The sequence below is a fragment of the Ictidomys tridecemlineatus genome, chromosome 9 (assembly GCF_052094955.1).
Source record: "Ictidomys tridecemlineatus isolate mIctTri1 chromosome 9, mIctTri1.hap1, whole genome shotgun sequence".
Classification (NCBI taxonomy): Eukaryota; Metazoa; Chordata; class Mammalia; order Rodentia; family Sciuridae; genus Ictidomys; species Ictidomys tridecemlineatus.
In genome coordinates, this window is record NC_135485.1 from 45136896 (window position 1) to 45159998 (window position 23103).

The following is a 23103-nucleotide window of genomic DNA, read 5'->3' on the forward strand; positions in this document are numbered from 1 at the left end:
AGCTGCCTGGCCCGACCGGCGAGCTAATCAGCCACCTCCCGGGCTCGGGGCTCGCCAGCCCCCGGGACGCAGCCCTAGGCGGCAGGGCACACGCTCTGCCCGCGCGTCCCCGCCGTGCACCCGAGAAGGAGTTTGCGTGGCTCTCGCTCCGGTTCTCCGCACTGGTTGCGGGCGCGAGATCGGACCCTCGGCTGGGAGAGAACCTTGGGGGGAGGAGGAAGAAGAAGAAGAGGAGGGTTTGGCGGAGAAGCCACCCCTGGCCCTAGCGGCTCCCCCTACCTATTCCATCACTCCCGCTCCGAGGCGGAGAGGGGAGGACGAGGAAGAAGAAGAAAAAGAAAGAGAAGGGGGGTGGGGTGGGAGAACTGGATATAAAGATCGGCTGGGGGGATGGTGGAAGATTTTTGGTCTCCTCAGCAGCGTCTTTTCTTAAGCGGCGGCGGCGGCGGCGGCGGTGGTGGTGGCGGCGGCGGCAGCAGCAGCAGCAGCAGCAAGAAGAGAAGCAGCTCCAGCTATGACTGCCGCATGTTAATAGCTACCGCTTGGGTTCCTGGGCTGCCGCTGGAGACTGAGCCTGACTCCGAAGTTGTGCAACTGTGAACTGGGAGAGACATTTGAACCCTCCTTTCTCTTTGCTCCGCTTTTGCCCCCTTGGGGTGTGTGTGAAGAGAGGAAACGTAAAGGACGACAAGCATTTGGCTTTCCCTCTTTCTCTTTCTCCACGGCTGTGTTGCAGAAGAAAGGGAAGAGAGACTTTTGTTGTTGTTTTCTTGACTGGGGTCTCCACCCTCCTGCTGCCTTCTCTGTGCTTTATCATTTTTTTTTTTTTGGCCGCGTGTGGTGGGGGTGTCTTTGCTGGGGCCAGTCCATCTTTTGCCCCGGGCTCTATGGCTGGATTGTGGAAACTGCACCCCGCTGCAGGTTGTTGAGCGACTGATGGGACGATCTCAGGGACCCGCGGTTGCAGAAGGTAATTTATTCTTCTCACTCTTCATCATAGTGGTCGTCCTGGTCTGGCCCAGGCGGCGGCATCTGCCGGGCGGGCAACTGAGGGGGTGCGGGGTTCACGCACACTCACCCTTCCACTCACACACTCGCCTTCACACACTCGCCCTCTCACACACTCATCCGATCGTGATGCGGGGCGGGAAGGGAGCCTCCTGGCTGGTGGGCGCTCAGGTCTGGCACGGGTTCGAGGTTTTATCAGCCATTGGGCGGTTTGGCGGTTGAGCAGGATGAACTCGAGAGGAGACCGGGCGCATTCGCTGTCGCACACGCTAGGGAATAGAAAAGGTTTCCACCCCGGGAATTTTCCCTCTCCTCTCACCCCAGTGCCTTCCCCTGGTAGGGGCTGAAAGCAACCGAGGGGGCGCCTTTTCTCCACTGGACTGGAGCTCTTGCCACTCGAAGCAGGAGCATGCAGGAGGACGGACAGGGACCGGGTGAGAGGCTGGGCTCTGAGGTGATGGAGAATGCGGGGTGGTGAGCCTTGCGCGGTCTTCTCTTGACGCCTGTCTTGGAGCATTCAAGGTGGCCTCGCTTGCCCAGGTCGCGCCCCTGAGTTGTGGAGCCGCTCTGCCTATCCGCACCCCGCCTGTTGTGTCCCCTTCACGGCAGTTTGGTTTAGACTTGCGTGCCCAGGCTTTGTTAGGCGATTGTGGCTGGAGAAAGCTGTCACTTTTACGGATGGCCGGGGACTGAGGTGTGCTGCTAGTGGGCACTAGGCAGGGGGTGTTGTTAAATGAATCAGGGTGGGCTCGGCTCGGGGGTAGGGTGAGTAGAACACTGGTGGACGCAGGTTACAGGTAGGAGGGCAGGCACCCTGGCGCTTCTCTCTCCGGAGAGGGGAAGTCTGGGCTGCAGCTGAGCTTTGATGCTGCCGAGACCCAGCCTGTGGTCCCACTTCGGAGCTTGCAGACTGAATGTTCCAGGGCCCCAGCAATTTTAGGTGTGTACGTTTGTAGGAGTGGGGAACGACCTCCTCTACCAGGGTTAGTTGGCAGTGGGGTCCGCGTGTGCCTGTCTGGGTGTGCGCGTTCCTGCGCCCGGAGGATGTCAGGGAGATGTGTGCTGGGATGTGCTGATGCTACTTGAGAAGAGCTTGCTTATCAAAATCGCCTGGGATCCGTTTAACTGGAAAATCTGGTTTGGGGAGGCCAAGGGGGCCCTGTAGGATTGCGAGGAAGCCTCACAGTGTGTTCGCTCTTCCCCGGAGAGGCGCAGTTCAGCGAGATGCGTGGGACGCGTGTGAGTCGCTGGTGCAGCGCTCGACGCACCCTAGATTGGCCCTGGTGAGGACCTCATAGAGTAGTCATCTCTCGAACAGATTGAAGTAATCAAGTCAAACCAGCATAACCTCTGGTCCTTAGAATTCTCTGGCTACTTTCCTCGCACGGATAGAAACATGCGCTGCCTTTATTTATGGCTAGCGATGTAGCAGTTGGGTGAACTCGGGCATACGAACCACCTCCAGGGTGTCTCCTCCCTGTGTTCCATGTGATCCTTGCCTGCAGTAGTTAGAGAACATTGTAAACAACAGTGTAAGCATCCACAGTCTCCTTTAGAGCTGAACCTATTGGTGTCTGTTTTGTTTACTTTCCTGGGTGGATTACTCATTAGGAAGTATAAGCCTTTTTGCACGCCTGATTTTACATCCTTTCAGCCAGCTGCTGGGGAAATGAGACGCATAGACTCTGGCAGGAGGAAAAACTACCTTCTGTGTTTGCTCCGAAGTAAATAGGCGGTCTGCTAATTTTAGTGTCACATGGGCTACCATCCTAGTTAAAGAATGTCATCGTAGAATTTGCTAAGAAACACTTCAGTGATTTTTCATTTGGAGATCGTCCTGTATCTCCCTGTGAGATACCAGAGATTAGATTTCCCTAATATATTTTTCAGTCTGTAATGGTACCAAATTCTTTGGAGTTCTGGCACGCAATTTATCTATGTGTGGATTGCTAATAAAATTGCCAGTTCTTTTATAGTATCACCAAAAGAGGATACCAGATAATTTGTGTAGGAGTTAGGAGGATATTTGTGTTCTGTCAGCTTTGTTTCATCTAATCTTTCTTTCTCCTCTTCCTTTTTTCTTTTTTTTTTTGTAACTAAAGAAATGGTAAAGAATGTACAAGGTAAACAATTTGTCAACAGTTGCTTTTGCAATGATAACTACTTTTAAATTTCAGTAATTAAATGACATTAAATTCCTTACTTCTGTATTAGCTCTGACTGCTTTGGTGTTTGTTGCAAATGGCTGTGTCCTATTTGGTTTTAAAAGTACAGCACTGTGTAATGGGTACTTTGATTTTAGGCACACCAATTTTTTGATTTTTTTTTTTAAGATCCTGACTTCTTGAAAAAACTTAGGTTGCCAAAGAAAAATACTGAATCATTAATACCTGATCTTGATTAAGTTGTATTTTTATAAGTGATATTGCTCGTGGTCATCACCCTAATAGAAAATTTAGAGAGTTATGTTTTAACCCATAAGAATCTAGGATCATATATGTGTTTCATTTCTAGGGGGTATGTGTTACAGTTTTTATACTTGTAAATATTTCTAAGGATTAAAGAATACTTTTTTCCTCCCAGTTTGGAAGATCTCATCACAATGATTCTCAGTCCTTCCATTAGAAGATTTGATCAGATCTGTTCTTTGTTTCCTAGCAGCATGTGTTTCCTAGCAGTCATACATTCCACAGGTCCTGATGTCATTAGAACAGTGTCTGTCAGTTTATTGTGCTGTCTTTAGCTGAAGGTGAATGTGTCAGTGTTTGAATGCCATTCCATAACACTTCTAAGTATTCAGTAACCTGCTGCACTGGAGTATATGGTTGACTGAACTATTTCTAAAACTCTGGGTAGGAGAAATGATTAGTACAACGGTTTATGTGAACTACTTAATTTTTCTTAGGTAGATATGTTAGGCTGCATCAGGCATCCCTAGCCAGAGGAGTGATAAGCCAGCATGTGATTTGTCTGATACTTTTGATGTCTCAGTTTAGGTTGCTAGGTGAGATTATCCTTCAGATTCAGGTCCAGCTCAAAAATATGAATGAAACATTTTTCAGAAATGATTTTCTTTATAATGTTCTTCTTATGTTTTACAGATTTAAATATTTCTTTCCACAGGGAAAAATAACAAGTATGGGACTTACTGGCTCCAGCTGCTGTGCCTGCTATTGTTTCTAGTGATTAGGATAGGCAATTTTTTCCTGTGGACTTGATTTACCTTTGATCCCTTTTTGTAAGTTGTAGCCAAGGAAATCATAAATAGTAGATTTAAAAAAGATTAGAAAATCACAAGATTGAAGTTAATTAAATAATATAACACATAATTGCATTGTTTTTTAGAATTTGATTTGGACCATTTTAGCTTTGTTTGAACTCTCTTTGAAAAGGGCTGCCAAGTAGAAGTGATGGTTACTGTTAAAAGTGGGCATTGTGGAACAGAAATTAGCAAAAAACTGAGTTTTTTTGTATTAAGATCAAAAACTGATTCTGAGAAATGCTGTGCTACTTTAATTTGGTATGGTGTGAACTGCGAGAGCAGTCAGAATTTAAAGAGAGAAGATCCTGATACTTCCTTAACTTTTGCAAATGGCTGTTTTGCCTTAAATTATCTTAGATTTGCATTGTATTCAAAATATACATTTGGTCATTTATGGAGGGCCCCTAAAGACTGAGATTATATTGTAACTCTGCATTTGTTTGCCCTCAAGTGTACGTGTATACTTAAACTACTGTTGCATTTATGTATGTTTCTTTCATGTATGTGTTTCTTTAAAATTACCATATTTTGCAATAAAATAAAAAGTAGAATAGTTGAATGTGTGTAGAGGCTTCCTAATGTTTCCTTTGTTTTCTATCTGACTTCACTGTGTGTGTGGGAGGGGTAGGGAGTTGTTTATCAATGCAGAGAAAAATCCAGATTCTTCATTCATTTTAATTTTGATATTGACATTAGATGACATTTGAGAAAGTAGTGTGATCATGCCCCTGGAAGGCATTTATGATTTCTGGAATGTGCAGGTTCCCCCCCCCCAAAAAAAACCATTTAATGTATTACCCTGGTCTGAATATGAATAAAATTAACTTTACGGATACATGAGTAACCAGGTATATGTTTTTTTCCTTTTGGAATTGTGAATGTGCTCATTGGTTTACAAACATAAAAAAGAAAACTAGGGCTCAGTGGTAGAGCACTTGCCCAGCAAGTATGAGGCACTGAGTTCGATCCTTAGCACCACATAAAAATCAATAAAATAAAGGCATTCTGACCATCTACAACTACAAAAGAAAAAAGAAAAAGAAAGCTAATTGTCTTATTCTGAAGTAATTAAATTCTCCATTTATTTTGGGGTGGGTGGGTGAAAAGGTTGAGTTCTTTTCCTACAGAATCTATATAACACACACACACACACATACATATACACACACAGACACACAGACACACACACACACACACACACAGACACTTTTTTTGGAAGAGTGTGGGTTGGTTTTTGTAGTACCAGGTATTGAACCAGTTGCCATTGGCATGCTAGCAAGCTCTCTACTACTGAGCCATACCCCTGGCCCCAAGATCTATAAATCTGATTAAAACCTGCCTTGCCTATGTCTTATGGACACTTTAAAACCTGCATTTAATTATGGAGATGAAGTTAAAATTTTGTCCATAATATTCAAGAATTTAAATGGAATACTGTTCATATTAATCTTGTTATTTGGAAAATTATCTTTGAAGTAGAAAAATAAATAATCCAATTGAGTATTCCTGTCTGGTAGAACTTTGTATGTAGTTATTTTGAGGGGCTGACAATGCTCTTACCTAGTATTTTAAGGAATCATGTGGGTCTCTGAGACCTTTTCACAGGGTATGCAAAAAGAAAAACATTTTCTTTACAATGCTTAGACATTATTTGCCTACCACACTCATTATTCTCCTTCTCCTTCTCCTTCTTGTTTTCTTCTTTTTTTTTTGGCACTGGGGATTGAATCCATGGACACTTAAGTACTGAGCCACATCCCCAGTCTCTTTTTATGTTTTGAGACAGGGTCTCATTAAGTTGCTTAGGATCTCACTTGGTGGCTAAGGCTGGCCTTAACTTATGATCCTCCTATCTCAGCTTCCTGAATCACTAGGATTACAGGACAGGGCCACCATACTTGGTTTACTCTATTGTTTAACAAGTGTACAATGGAATTTTCCAGAAGGCATATGATATGTGTTGACATCATTGCTCTGATAACATATGGCATAGGTGTAGTCTTGTGTTTTAAAATGTTCCCAGTTCATTAATGAATAAATACTATTATAGATAACATAATCAGAAGTCACTTTAGGTGTGGAAAAGAATCCTTATACCCAAACCATTGAGAACTGTACAAATTAACTTCCAAGGTCCTTTTGCTCACATGTGTTACCCATCTGACCATACAAGGAGCCATATAGGATGAGAAAACAAGTAGATGTTCAAGCTTTAAAAAGAACAGACACATTTGATATTTTACTCATTAATTCTTTGGCATTTTCATTATTCTGTTTCCTAAAATTCTAATGTTAAAAAAGTGCTTTTAGGGCTAGAGTCGTGGCTCAGTGGCTGAGCGTTAGCCTCACACATGGGAGGCAGTGGGTTCAATCCTCAGCACCACATAAAACTGAATAAAAATATACATGTGTCCATGTATAACTAAAAAATATTTTTTTAAAAAACCTTGCTTTTAGTTTTTTTGATTTGCCTTTAGTGAAAGATGTAGGTTTTCAGCATGATTTGCTGAGTGGTCCTGGGGTAGCTACAGAGAAGCCAAGGAAAAAATTTGAGATCTAGGCAGCAGTTGTATCCAAAAAGGTAGAATGGTGTATAGGTGAAGAGAAAGGAACTCAGTGTATTTGACTGGGTTTGAGAAGCTATTTGGTTTTGGGCAAGATACTGGATCTTATGTATGACTCAATTTTCTGATGTATTTTAATGGGTTTAACAATTACCAGATTCACAGATTATTGTGAAAGTTCAACGATTAAATATATGCAAAGTGCTTAAAACAGTTCCTGACATATAATAGTAAGATATAATCATTTCTACTGTCATCATTATCATTGTTAGGTCTCATGAGGGTCTTAGGAAACTTTAATCAATTCCCCGTGTGATTCAGATATGCAATTTTATTTCACATCATTGCTTTAGAGTATGCCTTAAAATGTTACTAAATTTAAAAGTTTTATATAAAAATAATCTTGGCTTTATTTTTCTCTTGCAATTTAAAATTTAGGGGAAGTTATTGACTTTTTTTGTAGGAAGAATTAATAAAACACCTTTGTTAGCTTGACCTAAGTTTGAGGTTGGGTACCGAGTATGAATGGCCAATTAAAAGTAGATTTCAAAGACCCTAATTGAATATTTATGTATCTTGGGAATTATTAGGGAGGAAATCACTTTTCTGAAGTGATATCAAGACGGCTCACTACATGCTTAATCTGTTAATCACTATCTAAGCACCACAACAGGCCATTTTCAGTGAAAAGGATCCTTGGGGTAATTATATACTGTAGTTGAGTCTGTTTGTGAATGGTGACATGCTTAACTTGTGAAAGAAGATCCACATACAGAGCACGTTTACTAGATGCTAAAGTTTAACTGGTGAATTGTAATACTACTCAGTCAAGCACTTTAACAGCCATTTGAGAACTTTACATTATAAGTCATCTGTGGTTTTTGCCTGTATCCCATGTCATCTTGTAATTTCTGAATTGTCACTAGAAATTGGTACTATAGAACCTATCACCTTCAGCACTTTGGTTAATGCAATCTGTCCTAGTATTGTAGAAGGTAAATGATACTCCATAGATAAGTGTAGCTGGCAACCGTTCTTAATTATTAATTTTTCAGAAATGACCTTTGGATTGGAGAGACTTGAATATAGTCTCCAATGCACAATTTTCTAGTTCCACCTTCTCTATTAAGAAATAGAGTTAATAACATCCAGATTGCTAGTTTCTAGAGAAGAATAAGTAAATAAAAAATTATCTGGTAGAGTGAGCATTTAATGCATGGTACCTGTTATTATTTATCATACTATTATTAGAAATGCCCTTGAGTACTATCCTTAAGAAAACTTAGCTAAATCAAATATCATTTTCTTAATTGAGGAGTTCTTGATGAGCTATGGAAATCAATAGCATTTTCTTAAGCTGTTTAAAAAGGTTTCTTGTCTCTTATTTGTCTTTCCCTCTCTGCTTCTTTAACCTTTTAGTAACTATTTCTGAGCTCTTCCTCTTAACATATTATGCTCTGCTATTGAATTCCCACCAGAACTCATAATCCTGATAAAAAAATATTTCTGACATCAATCAAACATTGTGCCTGAAGATCGACTTTAAATCAGGTGTAAGATGAAAGTAACAATTTAATTTAAAAAATTTTAAATTAAACAGCTGATGATCTTTTCACACAATGTCAACAGTTCTCTAAGCATTAACGACATCTGTAACCAAATGAAGTCATCATAAACTTCAAGATTTATATTACAGATTTCCATACTTTTAAAAGATTTATAATGCCAAAGTGCAAGTCCTCCTAAGATTGCTATAAATGCAAAGGAATCCTTAAAATTGAGATCCCCAGATTTTTTTAAAGACTAGAAGTTTTGAAAGTCTCATAATTAAGTCCAGATTTTAGAATTAACTCTGTATTTCAGTGACAGCTGCCAATAAGAGAAGTTTTTAAAACTGCGTGATTTTTACCTATATTTATACAGCACATTCATGTGAAAAAGGAAGGGAACAACACAGGTGGTGAAAACAAATGAGAAAATAAACTGTGCATTAGACAACTGACTTGCTAAATTGTACCAGACTTAAATGTTTGAAAGTATGACTCAAGAAAATGAAAAGCCAAGTAAGAAGTGACACCCACTTCTGTTTGATCAGCTTGTGTTGGTGTTTCTGTGTCCTGCAGAGGCAGAGTGTGTTACTATTCAGGACAGCCCCAGTGGCTAACAGTAGCCTGAGCCTGTGAGAATAGGGGAGAGACTCAAGCCCAGTTTTTGATGTTCTGCTTGGGTGGGTTACTTGAATACTAAAATGCATTCCATTGACAGCTGACCCTGTAAGAGGTTTCTCAACAGTCTCCTGTTTTGTTTTGTTTTGGTTTGTTACCCCCTCCCCTCCCCTTCCTTTCCTCAAAGCTCTTCCAAATAAATACTTTTGGATAAGAGGAAATGGTCTTGACTGATGGTCATCTTTTTGTATGAGATTTTCTTTTTGGCAAGAATGGAAGAGCTCCACTGGTTTATATTAGCATTTTTTTTTTTTTTAATTTTCAGTGTCTTGATTTGTCAGTGGCTGATGGTTTTTTGAACCTTGACTCAGAATACTGATCATGAATTCAAGGAGTGGACAAAGAACCTATTGAGAAATAGTTTTGTGTTAACACAAGGCATGTGTATATCTATTGCATTTCTTCTTTATCTCAGCTTTAAATATTCAGTTGAAGTTGTCTAGTGAGTTTTAATCATATTATCAACTGTAGTTGACGTTTGAGGATGTATTGAGGCAGTCATTTTCTTTCTTTTTTTAACCTTTATTTTATTTATTCATTTTTATGTAGTGCTGAGGATTGAACTCAGTATCTCACATGTGCTGGGCAAGAGCTCTACCGCTGAGCTACCACCTCAGCCCAGGCAGTCATTTCTTTTAAAATAACATAGAGTCTTTTTTAAAAGATAATTTTAGTTAAATTTCACTTTCATCTAAGTGATTTTTATGCATTACAGATAAGTATTTTATAGTCATTTTGAAGTGACACATTTTATGATAGTATCTTAGTTGTCATATGTACTAAAATTCAACTTACAAGATTTAGTAGAATGACATATTCATTAGTTTTCTTATTCTCTATATTTATTTATTTACTTTTCTTTATTAAATTATTTATTAATTCTAATTTGTTATACATGATGGCAGAATGCAGTTCATTTCATATTACACATATAGAGCCAATTTTTCAAGTCACTGGTTGTACACAAAGTATTTTCACACCATTTGTGTTTTCATACATGTACTTAGTGTAATGATGTCTAATTCATTCCATAGTCATTCCTACTCCCTTGCCCCCTCCTTTCCCCTCTCTCCCCTTTGCCTTATCTAAAGTTCCTCCATTCCTCCCTTGCTCCCCACCCCCACCGCCATCATTATTATGAGTCAGCATCCTCATATCACAACATTTGGCCTTTGGTTTTCTGGGATTGGCTTACTCCACTTAGCATTATATTCTTCAACTCCATCCATTTTCATGCAAATGCCATGATTTTATTCTCTTTTAATGCTGAGTAGTGTTCCATTTTGTGTGTGTGTGTGGGTGTGTGTGTGTGTGCATCAAAATTTCCCTATCCATTCTTCTACCAAAAGGCATCTGGGTTGGTTCCACAATTGAACTATTTTGAATTGTTCTGCTATAAACATTGATATGGCTGTGTCCCTATAGTATGTTGTTTTTAAGTCCTTTGGGTATAAACCAAGTAGCAGGATAGCTGGGTCAAAAGGTGGTTCCATTCCAAGTTTTCCAAGGAATCTCCATACTACTTTCCTGATTAGCGGCATCAATTTGCAGTCCCACCAGCAATGTATGAGTGTGCCTTTTCAGTGTCTCTTTCTTTCTCTATGGACAATATCCTTCACTTCACTGAGCCATTCCTTTTTTAATGACTGTAGTATTATGATAATACATTTTGAGTATTCCTTACCCAAAATGCTTAGGATCAGAAGTGTTTTGGATTTCAGGATTTTTGGATTTTGGAATATCTGCATATATATATAATGAAACATTTTGGGGATGGGACTCAAGTCCATCTGAGTACTCATTATAGTGATTCTTTGTTAATCAAGACAAATATGGCCTCTGTTGATTTGGCTAGAAAACTTTCAAAATGAGTTTACTTGTTTCCTGTCGGTAGCTAAAATGGTCTTGGAAAATAATTCCCTACTTACCATACCCAGAATAGTCAACAAAAATACAAATAAAGGAATTCATATCATTAGGTTTATTTTAAAAAATAGCTAAGTCACTCATTAAACCTACGAGATCATATAGATTTTGCATATGTGGGAAGTCACCAAGTATCAGAAAGATGTCACTTTACAGAAGCAGTGTGTTTCTTTCTGTCCTGTAATGGTGGAATTGTCCTCATACAATACTGAATAGGGGATCAGGACTCAGGTTTGCTGGCACTAAGAGTGCTGGATTTTTCCAGTATATGCTTAAAAATGCAGAAAATAATGTTGGTCTTCCAAGTTTAAATTTTATCTAGGCATTGAATACATCCAGGTGAATAGAACTTCCGCATCTGATAGTGGGCATGGATGAATAATTAATTACATATGAACTCTGTTAGCACCATTAACATAGTCCTTACTGAAAAAGAACACATTGTGTCTAAACCAGAAGTACAAATTGCACAGAGAAAAAAGTCATCCTAGAAAAAACTGAAGGGAAAAAATTAGAACAATAACAACAAAAATACCTGTGGCATGGGAATAAATGCAACATAAAACAAGTGTAAATACAAGTAAATCAAGGAAAAAAAAACAGGTTTACAGATATGTACTCATCCATCTGTTTGAGACATTATTTTACGTTTTCTAGTGTGTCCATAGTATAATGCTTCTGATGAAAATATATTTTTATTCAAGTAAACTCTTTGTTTAGAGGCAGAATATTCAAGAGTTCGTCAAGTTGGATGTTTCAAATAACGGAGTATGGATAATTTTATAGTTGCCTAATAAATCCCAAGAAACTATATACTTCAGCATGCCAATAGTAATGTTTTTCAATGACAGCCATCTAATGTGGATCCATTATTATAAAATCCAGAGTCTGGGTAGCGGTTAATGCTGAGATTTGACCAGATGAGGTAAAGTGGCGCTTCAGAGGCATTATCTGTAAGTGTAGAATCCTCCTAAATTTATTGCTTTTTACTTTTTCTTTATTCAAATTGGAAAGTTCTGTTGAATTTTCATTTTCTTTTTAAGTACAATTCAATATAAGTAGTAACATATGAAGATAATTTGGGGAATTTTTTAAAGGTTGGAAGAAACCTTAATTAGAAGAGCTTCCATGTACAGTGACCTTCTTTATAGTTGCAGATCCTCAAAGAAGAAAGAGCACTAAAAATTAGTATGCTGTCAACATTGTATTTTTATGATTTGATGTTATTAAGCAAACTTTTCGATTCTTCCTTTCTTTTCTCTCTCTTTCTTTCTTTCTTTTTGGTGCATTTGATTAAATATGTGATCTTATCTTGCTGAAGTAGCCTGCTGGGCTGCAGACAGTAGTGTTCAGAAATGAAATTTGCTTAAAGCCTCTGAGCAGACATTCATTCAATGAGATCTTTCTTGAATAATAGATTATAGTGAGAAAGCAGTGGTGTGCATGTGTGTTTTCTTCCTTGAATTTAGGGAATATTGAGATAGGGCAGCAATAACAACAACAAAAGTCATAGGGTATGAAAGAAAACATTAGGTTTATAAGTGAGAAATTAACCTACTTTATTACAAATGAATGAACAATCTGTATGAGGGACTCAGTGTCAGTGTTGGAGGACAGTGTGCTAGTCCATATGCTTTGTTTTAGTAATCCTGCTGTGTTATTTTTCCCCCTGCTAGTCTCTCTTAGCTTGATAGATGTTATTCTGGAATGAATTCTTTCTACTATCTTAATGTGTATTGTTTATATTCTTTTGATGCTGCTTGATTCCCAGTAATGTCTGGATTCTTATTCCTGTTCATTCTTCCCAGTGTAGCTGATTGTACATTCTGAAGACAATATTTACATTGTATTTCCTGATTATAGTACAGGGTGACATTGAAGCACTGGTGACATGTAGAGATATATAAAGTTAAAACAGATATCATTCAATGTATAGTATTATCTGTATAATGCTCATAGATCATTTTCATAGTTCTATTTTTACCTTGATTGTCCACATGTGTATTGTTTGTGTTTTAATGGAATTGAGACTAAGCTGTCTATATAGTTTATAGAATTCCAATTTCTCAGTGCCATTTAATTTTTTGAAAGCATCATTTTTAATGCTGTAAATATAGTATAGACACATAGGATTTATTTACACATTGACTTATTCATGTGGATCATCTTTTTTTTTTTTTTTTTTTGGTGGTGCTGGGGATCAAATCAGCACCACAGGTGCAAGGCAAGCACTTTACCAATTGAGCCATATACCCTAGGCCCGGGTTATCGTTTTTTACTAGGATAAATGATGTCACAATGAGTATACAAGTGTTGAAAGCCGCAACTTTCTAGCTATTTCTGTAGCACAGATTCCTTGAAATAGGATCACTTAGTCAAAGAATAATACTTCGAATTTTACTTCTTGGTTAAAGTGATCCAGATGCATCATTGCTCTCTGCCTAACTGGTCCTTTGAACTTTTTGAAGATTTTTTGGGATTGCTAATTCTCAATTAAATATAGTTAGTAGTTATTAATTTTTTGTCACGTAAAGTGCTATGCTTATGGTTTTTTTTTTGTAATTTTTAGCTGTGGCTGAGTTATATATGTACCAATGTGTAGATGCTGAGGTCAGTATAATAATCAATAATAAAAAAGGGAAACTTACTGGATGTTAATATTTATACTTTTGAATTTAATATACTAATAAAACAAAACTATATAGTAAAACTGAATTATGAAGAATTAAGTCAGCCTTCCACTTTTTGTCCCCATAAAATCTCTTGTTTTTTTTTTTTTCTCTGTTCTGAATGAACCTCTTTATCTCTTCAGTTCTTCTGAAAGTGTCAAGTTAACAATGCTCTCTTTTACCAAACCCTATGGAACAAGATAATTGATGGTTTGGTTAGTCTTTTAAAATTTAAATATGAGAAGTAGGAGTAAATGATCAATAAACATATTTCAAGAAGTTTATAAAAGAAGAAAGAAGTAAAAAAAGGTAATGAAACAGAACCTTGTGGCTTCATTTAGTAAGTATGAACACAAATTTTGCTAGGTGTAGACTGAATTAGAGAATGAAAACTATAAAATATGAGGGTTTTTTAAATTAGTGCTTGAGTAAAACTGAAGAGAAAAGCAGCAGGTGTATGATGAAAAATTTATTTTTTCAGCAATGCATTATCTTCAGAATTTAATTTTATTAATTCATTCTTTAGTCAGGGGGGACTAAAAGTTCTAGTTTAGATGACATTGTTGTGACTTCTGCTTCCAACTGTAAAGACATATTTTTGGTATACTTCTAGCAGTCACAGTGGCAATTTATTGTACTTTAACTATGTATGTATTTTTTAAATCTGCACCAGAATACATTTTTGTGACCAAGTTTAATGCTTGATAAATAAATGATTGTAAAACTTCTTGAATGTGCTTTATAGACTTACAAGAAACATGAAAGCAGTTTTGAAGTTACTGTTGCAAGATAAATTGAAGTGCCCTTGAAAATTGCCCTGTACATGCATGTGGGATAATAAAAAGCTAGAAAGGATATTAAAAGATATAGTTTTCCACACTCTAATTTCCTTAAAAAGAGAAAATTTAGTTATGAAGGGTTGAAGTGATTTGCCCAAAGTCACATGGCAGGTTTGTAGGTACCTTTTATTAAGGTATTTCTCTACTTGCAGTTAGGAATTATCATTTATGATATCAGGCATGATGTTAGCACTACAGAGCTGTATTACATTACACATACAGCTTCTCAAGGTGTATTTCATGTGTTAATAGGAGGAAGTATGGGGGTGTTCCTTTCTCCCTAAAATATCCAGAATAAAAAAATAAAGTAATTGCAAGTTCCATTTTCAGAAAGCTTTAACTCAATAGGTAGTTGATTTTATAAGAATTTTCACATTTCAACCTTCTTGAACAGCTAAAGCCCAGCATTGCATATGCTAATAGCACATTCTAAAAAGGTAAAATAGGTGAGACATTCTTTTTGTGATGATTTAAAGAGCAACTGACATAATGAAGATATTTTTCATTCTGTGAAGTGTTAAGGACTCTGATAAGATTCTCTCAAATATTTCTCTACACTCTATTATTAAGATAGTTATACTCTTTTCACAGTAAGTCATTTAGCATTTGACATAGTTTCTGATATTCACTTTCTTTCCCTTCTATTTACATGTTAAATGAATTTTGGGCCCACAGAACATTTATATTATATCAAGGAAATTTTAGCATTTCTTCACTTTTAAAAGTATACACATTGAATACTCAGTATTCAGAATACTCAGTGTTTTCCATGTATTCCTTTTGTCCCTCACATGGCTGAATTTATTCACATAAAGATATTATAAAGTATAATCATTAAATTGTATTTAGTTATAGATAAGTCAAATGATCTTTACTGAAAATAAAAATTGTGTAGAGAAATGTAAACTATAATAATAATATCTCTGCGTGAGAATGCAACAGAAAAATTAGAAGGAGCAGAATTTTAGGAGTTGGAAAAGCACAATTTCAAACTTTCCTCTGTTAACACTGAAAAAATTAGTTAACTTCTCCAATCTTTTGTTTCCTCATGTGTTAAAAAAGGGATAAAAATAATACTTATCCTTCTGAGTTATAGTGAGGATTAAATGAGATGATATACACACAACATATAACACACTGTCTACATTTATGGTGTGCCCCCAAAGTGATAATTTTTATTATTTGTGTTAATTTTTTTTTCTTTCTTGTGTTGTTAAAGTTGATACCTTCTCCTAAGTGGGCTTCTAAATTGTTCTGTTGTTTTCTGTAGCTCCCCAAAGACTAGCCTCATTAACTCATTAATTTTACCATTTATTATATATTCGTTCACCAGATGTCTGCAGCATGCTGGGAATGTGGAACATAACATGGCAGAAAGAACCTCTGACTTTAGCAATTGCAAAATCACAGAAATAAAGAGGTATTGAGCAATGTGCCTGACATTCACCGTGGTTAAGGGCTGTGAAGGACAAGTTCAGGGTATTTTGAGAGTTTATTAGCAGAGTCAGATCTCAACTGAGTTGGGGGATTAAGACTGAATTGGGGAAGTTGAAAGAGTCTACAGTTTGTAATGTTTAGGAGCAGTTGGAAATCATTAAAGGTTTTATGCATAGCAATGAGAAAATCTGATTTTTATTTTTAAAAGATCATGTTGGCTGTTCTGTGTAGACAAAATTGGAGGGAAGGCAAAGGGGGGGGGGTGTCATATGGAGAGACCAGTTAGGTGACAGTTCCAGCCTCTGCTCTGTAGCTTTTCAGCTGGGCAGTGTAGGTAGAGCTTACCTCTTTCTGACCTCCACTCATTGTAATAAGAAAGGAGTCTGCAGTAAATAATATCCCTTCTACCTCTAATGTGTTGTAAGTAATAAAGACATAGGGGACCAAGTGAGATGGTGATCATTGGTTAAATGACCTCATCTGAACTTCTTGCTGTCTGTGCAGATCGACCTGTACAATGTAAGGCTGTGACTATACTGCTGTATCCAGTTGTTTCATCAGATTTATTTTTTACCTCAAAAGTTATATCTATTCTCTGGACTCCTGTAATATGACAAAAATTTTAAAATATGAATTTCTTTTAAATGCTGCATAAAATTCACAAAATCAGATGTTGGACATTTAATTTAGTTGAGAGGGTTCAAACCACAAAGATATTTTATTCCAGTCAAAGTGGTTTATTTGCAAATCCTCATTATTGATGTCATTTGAAGAAATTCCTATTCTAATGATACCTGAAAAGACAGTAGTACATTTGTCTCTTGATACCACTGTGGTCTGATATTCTGAGTGACAAATGAAAAAACATGAGTATTGTTTAAGACCTTATATATATATATTAGTTTTTATGCTTTTCATTAATAATTTATATAATTCATTTTTGCCTTGTGTTCTGTTCCCTAATTCTTTGTTGTTCTTTGTTATGTCTTTTTCATGGTGTTTATGAGATTGTCATGGCTTTTGATTAGATGTCTTAAGCTTCTATGGAAATACAAGTCCATTGATGTCTGAGACTGCTTTTAATCTTTTCATAACCTGAAGTACCTGATTATTTAAATGAGCTTTGATTTTTCTTAAAGCTGGAGATGCATAATATGCTAGATAAAACATTGCATGAGAAATATCATGTATAAGTTTAAAATTAATATAGCAGGAACTCTAATAACTTGATGAGGTCACATGACAGAGATTTGAAACATAGGCTTTATGGTCAGATAGGCCTGAGCCTAAGCCTTCAGACAGCCAGGTAACATCTGTATGGCTTTGGGTCATTTCCTAAGCCACAGTTGGCTCCTTAAATGCTAGGGCTGATTATATCTATTACAAAGGACAGTGAGAATTAAATGAGTTGATGTAATACATTGCACTGCTGTGAGATTTGGTCATAATAAATGAATTTAACAGGAAAAATAGTTGCTGTGGAACATAGTGGTTCAAGCCAGCACCTGTTTTTTTTTTTTTCCTTCCAGACTTCTTGCAAGATTGGCATTACATTTCATATCTGTTGCCTTCAGTCTTCATGGCCTTCCATTTGGAATCATTCTGTCAGGTTACTTGATGTACATCATACTATCTTTTTTATCTCTGACTTATTCTGAAAGGAATGATTATCTAGCAATTTCTGAGATATAAATGGAAGCCTGAGTACTTTACTGGCACTGTCAGATAAGAATGCTAGAAATTCCTGTATTACTTATTTCTAATACCTGCATTCTGAAGGAATATATACATAACATATTTGGGCTGTAAAACACAGTTTGTATGCTTAATATTTCAAGGTAGACATAGTCTTCCTCCGTCCCCAAAGCACATTTTCCTGTAAGACAACTATTATCAGGATTTAAAGAAAATTGCTTATTTTAAAAGTGACAGTTTTTCTTTTTTTTTTTTTTTTTTTTTTTTTAAAGAGAGAGTGAGAGAGGAGAGAGAGAGAGAGAGAGAGAGAGAGAGGATTTTTAATATTTATTTTTTAGTTCTCGGCGGACACAACATCTTTGTTGGTATGTGGTGCTGAGGATCGAACCCGGGCCGCACGCACGCCAGGCGAGCGCGCTACCGCTTGAGCCACATCCCCAGCCCAAAAGTGACAGTTTTTAAGAAAATGTATCACTGTTGGAAAGAAATACCATGACAGAGGATGGGGAATGAGCTCAGAGACCTTTATCCTGAATAAGCTTCTCTTCTGTTAAAATATAGTATTATGAATATATAAGAACTTTAGGAGTTATAATGAAGTACTATTTAGTAAATTTTTGGGTATAGTAAGGAAAAAATTACACAATTGACATGCATGATAAAACTATAGTTTTGAAGAACAATTTGGAGCCAGGTATTCTGAAATAAAGTGCAGATGTGTATGAACTGCTGGGAGTCATGCCCCTTTCTTCTTTGCCTGTGAGAACCTGCCCTTCAAAGGTAGATTTGTAATATGATGTCAATATTTGTTTCCTCTTGGAGGACTGCTATTTCAATATAGGATATTCTCTGTTCTCTAATTATAGTGTGTAAAGGAGATACAATTTAAAATCTCTCTTGACAGCTGAAAGGACTTGTTGAAAGATCGTAAAAACCCTCAGGTTCTTGCTCTGAGGAACCAAATACCTGATTTATTTATAATCCTAACTGTTCTAAAAGCAAGTTAGTGATTTTTCTGTTTTCTAGTCTCATTAAAATTTAATACTTCTATAATTAAATTGTTTTATAATTTATTTTTTGAATGCTGTATTAAAAAGAACTGTTAAATGGAGTGACATATTTAAACATATTTAAAAAAACTTATTTTGAATAATTTTGGGTAATTGTTGTAGCAAACCAGATGTTGCTGAGTTCTTATTTAATCAGAGAGAAAAAATATTCACAATATAGTTTTGTCTAGCTGTCAGCTTAGATAAATGAATCCATTTCAATCAGCGTGCTCCTAGTTTAAAAAAAAGGAGGGGATATAATAACATTGTTCTAGCTACATTTGTTGAAAATAAATATTAATCTTATATGTGGTTAAAACCATGCTGTGCTAACTCCATCATAACCGTAATTGCAGTGAAAGCCTTTTAGAATTTTTATTTTTATGACTTTTTACTCTTTTTTTAATCCTTCTGGAGTCATGGAATTAATTCTACTTTTCATTTAGTTTATATGCCCTGGAAGTGTTTCGCTAATCTTATGTAATCTGGAGGCTACTTGTTAGGATGCTGTTGAGTATCACAAGTATGTGATTTGATCAAGGTGTTTTTTTTTTTTTTTTTCCCCAAATGTGAACCTCTATTGTTGTGGTTTGGATGTGTGATGTCTCCCAAAAGCTCATGTGTGAGACAATGCAAGAAGGTCCAGAGGAGAAATGATTGGGTTGTGAGAGTCTTAACCCAATCAGTGAATTAATCCCTGATTGGATTAACTGAGCCGCAACCAAACGCAGGTGGAATGTGGTTGGAGGAAGTGGTTAACTGGGGGTGTGGCTAAGGGGTATACATTTTTGTATCTGGAGCTGGAGTCTTTCTCTCTCTGCTTCCTGATGTGAGCTGCTTCTTTCCGTCACCCTCTCCTACCATGAGGGTCAGCCTCACCTGGAGCCCTGAGGAATGGAGCCAGCCTTCTATGGACTAAGACCTCTGGAACTGTGAGCCCTCAAGTAAATTTTTCCTCCTTACAGTTGTTCTGGTCAGATTCTTTAGTCACAGCAGTGAAGATGCTAGCTTTAAAAAACCTATCTTTCCCTTTTAAAAGACCTTTTGGAATTCATAGGAGAAGTACTATTTTGTTTATTGCTTATTCTTTTTGGTTCTATAGTTTTGGATAATTCAACTCCTTTTTCATCTGAGCTGGTGTGGTCAGGAAATGTAGTCTAATGCAAAACAATGAGGTAAAACAAGTCTAGATTAACAAACTAAGCAAAATAAGGTGTAAGGCAAAAAAAAAAAAAAAAAAAGAAAAAATAGTTAATTTCAAGCTCCATTGGAAATGCCTGTGAGAAGAATGGCAAAGAACTTAGGGACTTATAAGAGCCACAACCAAATTGTTAAGGAATGAAGTCCATTTTCTGATCTTCCTACTGCGTAGTCAAGAAAGGTCTGAGGAAACCCACACAACAGATGAATAGTTTCCTCTGAAGACAATAATGACATTTCTTTCTCAATATAAAGCTTGAAATTTAAATTAACATTGTGTCTTGGGAGTCTCCATTTTTGTCTTTGTTTTGTTTTTGCGGTGCTGGGGATTGAACCCAGGGCCTAAGTGCATGCAAGGCAAGCACTAAACCAACTGAGCTATATCACCAGCCCTCCATGGTTTTATATACATGGAGTTGTGATGAAGAGTTTGATAGTAAGCTTGTAATTGTTGATTTTTGTCAATGTATAGAAAGTTTATAGGGAAAATTGTTAAAATAGTAGAAAACTGTTATGAGCTATAATAATTGAACAAACTGATGTTTCCAGTTCATGTGAATATTCATCTGGACTACTTATCAAGGAAATTAAGAAAATGAAGATTGAAGGTAGAATTTTGTTTGCACTTCCAAGAAAGGATTAATTTTGTGTGTGTGTGTGTGTGTGTGTGTGTGTGTGTGTGTGTGTACCAATGATTGAACCCAGCAGTGCTTAACCACTGAGCCACATCCCCAGCCCTTTTTTTATATTTTGTTTAAAGACAGGGTCTCACTAAGTTGATTAGGGTTTTGCTAAGTTGCTGAATCTGGCTTTGAATTGTCTAGCCTCCTTCCTCAGCCTCCAGAGCCACCGGGATTAAGGCACGTGCAACCATGCCCAGCTAAGAAAGGCTTAGTTGTTAAGGATGAGTCTCAGATATTTTTAAAAGTCAGATTACTTTTCTCATCTTAGCTTTCCTCAAATCTTCCTTACAAAGCACATTTTGAAAGGATTCTTAATTGGTGAATAGAAAATTGGTTGGAAGCACTTCACAACATTCTCTTTGAAGAGACTCGAGAATGCCAAGGGTGGCATGGTCGATGCAGTTGTATTGTGTCCTCTTGCTTTTATTATGGTATTTCGAGGACAGAGTAGAAAGTACATTTAATGGGCTCTCTGCGATGCAGAATAGTCGTTTTATGGATTACTCATTGGCCTTCTTGTTTCGGAGACTTGATGAATGAGAAATACAACAATACTCTTAGCTTCTCCTGTAACACAGTGATTTCGAATGTAGGTGTAGAACCAGATTGGTGAGTGGTGGGGCTGGTCAGATGCCTCCACTTGTGTTTAAGACTTATGTGTCAGCATCGTGGGTGTTGGGCCCACACACTGTGGGGTAACCACCCCTATTGATCTTTATTTTTTTTTTCCTATGGTGTTGATAGTGTGTCTGGGGGTGTGTGATGTTTGTAACTTGTTGATTGTTGGGTGTCTTGACTTGCCTTGTCGTTTGTGCATTGGTTAGTTTCTGCCTGCCTCATGGGGCCTTGTGAAACATAGTGGAAACAGCAATATGGAAAGCAGATGATCTGCTTCCAAGAGCAAGATTCTTACAGATTCCAGACTGTAAACGAATGCAATGATCTGTGGAAGTTTCCAAGCATAATATTCAAACCTAGGAGTTCATAAGTACTAGGTAAGTGTCTTGACATTTAGCCTCTTAAATTTTTGATGCATTGCCTGAGTTAGTATTTTTTTCACTCATAAAAGTTCTGTATTGGTATGTAGGAGTTATTTTAAACTAAATTTTTAAAAAATCACACTTGAATTTTTATTTTCCAAACAAACTTTATGCATACCTGAGTGGCACCTCAAAATCATAGTTGATGAAAATTTCATTTGATAATTACCTTTATCATTACTTCCTTTCAGCTTTCAGGAAACTTTAAATGTGTTCATTTTCCATGGCTATAATTTGTTAAGAGAATTCTTATCTAAAGTATGTTGAAGTATCTTGACTTGGATCTTTGTTACCATTAACTATAAAATACATGTTACCTGAATATGGGAACAACCCTTTAAATCTCTAATATTTATTACAATTTTGGTATATTTGTGGGAAAAACTTTAAATGCATGAGTTAATTTTGATCCTAAAAACAATTTCCAAATCACACATTAACTGCTTTTTATTAAAGCACTTAAGTGCTTGCACTTTTTTATAACTGGAAAGGTCTTCCAGATTCTTTGTGGATAAAGAAAAGTTGCATTGCATTTTTAAAAAAATTATTATTTCTTTACTTTTAAAATCGTAAATATTTATGGGATATAGTGTGATAATTTGATGCAGAAACACATGTGTAATTATCAAACTACATTAAGTACCATTTCCATCTCCTTCAACATTTATCATTTCTATGTGTTAGGAGCCCTTGAGCCCCCATCTTCTAGTTCCTTATAATATAGACAATTAATTGCTGTAAACTGTTGTTACTCTACTGTGTTACAGAACACTAAAATTATTTATTTTAATTATTTATTCCTCTTTATTTAGCTGTATTTTGGTACTCATTATCCAAACTCCCTGTACAACCCTGCATCCCACCATCCCTAGCTTCTCATGACCAGTGTTCTATCTCTGTTTCTGTGAAATCAACTTCTTTAGCTTCCACACATGAGTAAAGGTATGCAGTAATTTCTTTTTATGCCTGGCTTATTTTACTGAACAGAAATTCTTCTACTTCTGTTTATTTTGTGACAAATGACAAGATTTCATTTTCTTCACGGCTGAATAATATTCCACTGCATATACCACATTCTCTTTATTCATTTAGTTGTCAATGGATACCTTGGTTCATTCTACATCTTGGCTATTGAATAGTGCTGTAATAATCGTGGCCGTGCTGATATCTCTTTGTAATACTGATTTCATTTTTTTTGATACATACCCCCAAATGGGATAACTAGATCAAATAATAATTGTTTTTTTTTTTTTTTAGGAACCTTCATAATGGCTGTACTAATTTAAATCTGTAGAAATACTGTGTAAACAAGTTCCCTTTTTCTGTAGCCTATCATTTGTAATTTTTTTTTTTTGTCTTTTATTAGCCATTCTAACTGGGGTGAGATGATATCTCATTGTGTTTTTTTTCTTTTTAATATTTATTTTTTTTAGATATAGGTGGACACAATATTTTTATTTTATTTTTTAATTTTTTTTTAGTTGTAGATGGACACAATACCTTTAT

General features: G+C 36.8%; 1 protein-coding gene across 28 annotated transcripts in view; it reads left to right on the top strand.

The window, feature by feature from the left end:
• The first annotated feature begins 228 nt into the window (after positions 1-228).
• The window catches only part of Adgrl3 (adhesion G protein-coupled receptor L3), a 773708-nt gene continuing 750833 nt past the window's right edge, over positions 229-23103 (top strand). For 27 of the 28 annotated variants that reach the window (XM_021730674.3, XM_040292372.2, XM_078021326.1 and 24 more), the window contains exon 1: positions 229-970. The gene's annotated coding sequence lies outside the window, so the exon portion shown is untranslated. Of the gene's footprint in view, positions 971-994; positions 1443-23103 lie in introns of those variants that run through there. The other variant, XM_078021328.1, reaches the window with a different exon arrangement.